Raw genomic sequence first — 5,763 nt, 5'->3', positions numbered from 1 at the left:
CTGATTTTGTCTTGTTTTTACCGTAAAATCTTTCTTGTACTATAAGTTGTGGTTAACAACAGATATTGAACAATTGGTAATGTTACGGAGGTTCTGGAATATACTATTAAAGTCAGTAAAATTTTAATAATATCACTTTCTATGTTATCATAGAAATATTATCATATATACACATTTGAAATATTACAATTTCCAGAGTTTCCAAATCTAAAATTGCAGTATATGTGATATTGTGAATTAATTCTAATATTCAAGGAAACCTATAGCATAATCAACTACTCTGTAAGGGTTTTGTTTTTTCAAGGGTTCAAATTTTTCGCAGTTTTACAAAAAGCTTTCAGCAAAAAGGATATGTTTTTCAAGCAAGTCTTAAAATGATCTGTGAATTTCTATCCATTTTATTTCAAGATATCTGTATTTCACAGTTTAATCTCATACTCAAAAATAACAAAATTTAAATCCCCTGGAAAATAAACCAGTACAGCATTCAGTAAGGACACAAATAGTGTCATTCATTTGACAATGAATGACACCATTTCATCCAGATTAATCCAGCTTAGTATTAGATAATCAGAATAATTTGCAGTCGTATAAACAACTGGTTCTCATATGAAGCACGTGGATAATTGTTATCAGCGACAATTATATCCCTTGGCAATGGTGTCACCACCGTATATGGTTGCAAATCCTAAAATATATCTGGTTTTCCTCCTAAATGTCATGGAAACTGGAGTATTATAAGTCGTATTTCATTTGAATATGAGTATCTTTACAAAAATCATCGACCATAAAAACATGATACTTCTGTTCAGCGTGACTTGTATCGTTAATTAATGCCCATTGAACCTTCAGTGAACACTGTACATTAAAAATATAAAAATTAGTTTATTTCAGTAAAAATTCTTAAATCTTATCCTACGGTCTTCGAAACATTTAGAAACATTACTCACAGTTCAATAAAAACATTAATAAACTCCATAAAATAATGATTGAAATACATGATATGGGTCACATGACATTGTTCACACTTCATAAAATACAAATGATGAAATACAGGGCATTGAAAGACTTCTCAATGATCACTAACAAAATGATTGATATTACTCACTTTTCATTTAAACAAACATGATATTTTTACTCTTTGATCAGTTTTACTTGAATGACATCACTCACTTATCACTTCAAAATGACTGACATTTTAATGTGAGTAATTTTACTCTTTATTGAAATAATCTGTACTCAATTTTGATATTTTATTATAAAAAATATTGACTTTTCAATAAATTTGAGAAATGTTTCCTTACACTGAATCATTGATAGCTGTTGGTTAAAATTAACTTTAGTTGGCATTCATAGAAATATAAATGACATTGCATTTTGACTGAAATCATTCGGGAATACATAGCCCCGTTTATTACATCATGAAAAATGAATTGAAACTTATGTAAAGATAGATCAGTAAAATACTTGGTAATATAAATGTCCACCCCTTTGGGTGAGGGGGAAGGAGGTGGGAATCTGGACCAGAGGAGGAGACGGAATCATAGAGTTGACTGTCTAGTGTTTGCAATTCAATAATCTTTCTGTGAGGATGTTTATATCCCACCATGAAGAAAGTGAATAGTTATTTTCCCTTACCTGCTGGGATTCCACTTTCTCATCTCTGATTTCATTTCAACTGATATAACAATATATATGTAAAAAGGCTTCCATTTTAACCCAGGACTGAGGCAAGGAAATCTTACACCCCTAAAAGTGTTGATACACTTGTCCAGGACAGAAGAACATTTTTCCAAGATCTAGATCATCTGTTCCAACTATGGATAAATATAAAGACAAATAGTGGTGTTTATTGAATTATAATAAGTAATGTCAGTCTCTGTGATATTGCCAGGATAGAACTGTTTTCCTTGAATGAGTTAACCTTCCTGAAGATATAGGTAAGAAGAAGTGAGACCATGTATTATTTAGTTCAGGCAATCAATGTACACAGAAACACTTTTATTACCCAGCATATTGGTTTTATGTATGTTATATGTTAAAGTTGCATGGGGTTTTAATTTCTTCAGAAAGTTTCTGGCAGAATGTTTCTTTTTTGTCCCTGTCAATTCGAAATAAATATTAAGAAATGATTGTAATACAATCTCACACTCTAAACAACATTTCTACACTTTCCCAGAAAATATCAGTGAGCCATAAAAAAACTGAAGAAACGGTGAGAAATTTGATGTCGCAACTATACTACAAGGAGCAGCGTCATTCCGGGTAAGTTACCATAAACAGAATATACAGATGTGATTCATCCAGAAAACTGGTTGGTTTTGGGATGGGGTAACATCAACACTAATACGGATATTAGGTGGAAACCACACGTGAGTTAGAATGTGACCTGGAGACTGACCAGTCCTGAGATATAGACACCACACGTGAGTTAGGATAATATCTGGAGACTGACCAGTTCTGAGATATAGGCACCACACGTGAGTTAGGATGTGACCTAGAGACTGACCAGTTCTGAGATATAGACACCACACGTGAGTTAGGATGTGACGTGGAGACTGAGCAGTTCTGATATATATAAACACCACACGTGAGTTAGGATTATACCTGGAGACTGACCAGTTCTGAGATATAGACACCACACGTGAGTTAGGATAATACCTGGAGACTGACCAATTCTGAGATATAGACACCACACGTGAGTTAGGATAATACCTGGAGACTGACCAGTTCTGAGATATAGACACCACACGTGAGTTAGGATAATACCTGGAGACTGACCAATTCTGAGATATAGACACCACACGTGAGTTAGGATAATACCTGTAGACTGACCAGTTCTGAGATATAGACACCACACGTGAGTTAGGATAATATCTGGAGACTGACCAATTCTGAGATATAGACACCACACGTGAGTTAGGATAATATCTGGAGACTGACCAGTTCTGAGATATAGGCACCACACGTGAGTTAGGATAATACCTGCAGACTGACCAGTTCTGAGATATAGACACCACACGTGAGTTAGGATGTGACCTAGAGACTGACCAGTTCTGATATATATATAAACACCACACGTGAGTTAGGATTATACCTGGAGACTGACCAGTTCTGAGATATAGACACCACACGTGAGTTAGGATAATATCTGGAGACTGACCAATTCTGAGATATAGACACCACACGTGAGTTAGGATAATACCTGCAGACTGACCAGTTCTGAGATATAGACACCACACGTGAGTTAGGATGTGACCTAGAGACTGACCAGTTCTGATATATATAAACACCACACGTGAGTTAGGATAATACCTGCAGACTGACCAGTTCTGAGATATAGACACCACACGTGAGTTAGGATGTGACCTAGAGACTGACCAGTTCTGATATATATAAACACCACACGTGAGTTAGGATTATACCTGGAGACTGACCAGTTCTGAGATATAGACACCACACGTGAGTTAGGATAATACCTGGAGACTGACCAGTTATGAGATATAGACACCACACGTGAGTTAGGATGTGACCTAGAGACTGACCAGTTCTGATATATATAAACACCACACGTGAGTTAGGATAATACCTGGAGATTAACCAGTTCTGAGATATAGACACCACACGTGATTTAGGATAATACCTGGAGACTTACCAGTTCTGATATATAGACACCACATGTGAGTTAGGATGTGACCTATAGACTGATCAGGACTGAGATATAGAGAAACCACACGTGAGTTAGGATGTGACCTAGAGACTGATCAGGACTGAGATATAGACACCACACGTGAGTTAGGATGTGACTCAGGGACTGACCATTACTTAGTTTAGAAACCACACGTAAGTTAGGATGTGACGTAGAGACTGACCAGTTATGAGATATAGACACCACACGTGAGTTGGGATGTGACGTGGAGACTGACCAGTTCTGAGATATAAAGAAAACCACACGTTAGTTAGGATGTGACTCAGAGACTGACCAGTTCTTAGTTTAGAAACCACACGTGAGTTAGGATGTGACCTAGAGACTGGCTAGTTCTGAAATATAGACAAACCACACGTGAGTTAGGATGTGACCTAGAGATTGATCAGTTCTGAGATATAGAGAAACCACACGTGAGTTAGGATGTGACCTGGAGACTGACCAGGACTGAGATATAGACACCACACGTGAGTTAGGATATGACCTGGAGACTGACCAGGATTGAGATATAGAGAAACTATACGTGAGTTAGGATGTGACCTAGAGACTGACCAGTTCTGAGATATAGAGAAACCACACATAAGTTAGTATGTGACCTGAAGACTAACTCGCACTACACCTGAAATAATATGTTGTCTTTTTTTACTTCTTGTTTTATATTGTTGATATATTATATCCAAAATGTGGTTGGTTTTAAAAACGTGTGAAGTAGGACATTACCTCTGTTGCCAATAGGACGAAAGCTTTTGGGCCATTATAGTAGGAACTGTCATATTCAATAAAAAACAATATCTAATATGTTCATATTGCTACGCGAGATGGATCAGAGAGATAAGAAAATTGTAAAGTTGTTTATATGTATATCTCAGCTAGAAGTAAAAACATATTTTCACATCAAAACAAATAAGATAGCGAGAATTTTTTTTATCGCTTGGAAAAATCCTCAAAATATTGTTTACAGTCTTAATTTTAAAATTGTCGCTATCACCAATCCCGCAATCTGTTGATTGTTACAGTAAGCTGGGTGTTGGTATTATACCTTTATACAATAAATCTTATTGCATAGTTTCCGAATTATGGAAATTTCACTTATTTTTATTAAATCTTCAAGAGGAAGGGTATACTTCCCTTGTCAGAGATAGTCCCTACCGCACATAGATCACTAACGTGCAGCTTTCTGGCAGATTTACTGCACTTCATGAAAGATGAAAATATTTTAATAATTCAAAACTACTTCGCATTAACACGAAATATAACTTAATGTTGACATGTATATGTATCAGTTTCATATTTTAATTAATTCAATAAATTTAAGGATGACAGGTGAATTAAAAATCTGACATTGATGTAAAAATGACACACCATGCCAAGATATTGGTGAAGTTTACAGAAATGGTTGCCATCGGCTTGTTCTTCTACTGTAGGCTGTCAACGGAAAATAAATTGAAAATTGAGCGCGAGTTGAAGTGAAGATTTAGTAGTGACCGGGCGAGTGGTCACTAGATGACCCGAGGAGTTTCCACGTACAGAGGTCATAACTCATCTGGTCAAATTTGAAGGTTTCTTGCGGACACGTGATGTGATTGGCTTGATGTTTTACAATATTCGTACCTCATTAAAGACGGCCAGAACAGAATAGTGAGGTAATTTTTCTTTTTTTTTATCCCTCGGGCTGATCTGAGTGTAGTACGACGTGATAAAGTAGGTGACACATTTTACTATAGTGTAAGACTTGTCAAAACTATGAATGTTTCCTATACCAATCCCAGGTCCATCCAATCACAAAGCCATCTACAAACCGGAAAAACAGTTTCATTTTTAAGACCTCTGACCTAAAAGAATGACGTAGGATATTTATCAAATCTTGACCAGTCATTTTATTCTGATAGGAAGGCTGAAAGACATGAGTCACAAATAAATCAATAGATTGAAAATTTCTTTTTTTTTAATTGTTTGTAAATGTTTTTTAAATGTCCAGTTTCACTTTCATACTCATATTGAAGCTAATGTTTTCATTTTAACACACCTCCCTCCGTGTCGTCTTTCTTTCTACGGTA

This window comes from Ylistrum balloti, unplaced genomic scaffold, assembly GCF_031769215.1.
Source record: "Ylistrum balloti isolate Yb309-2 unplaced genomic scaffold, AGI_CSIRO_Ybal_v1 Utg369690, whole genome shotgun sequence".
NCBI classification, from domain to species: Eukaryota; Metazoa; Mollusca; class Bivalvia; order Pectinida; family Pectinidae; genus Ylistrum; species Ylistrum balloti.
This window is presented reverse-complemented; position numbering follows the sequence as displayed.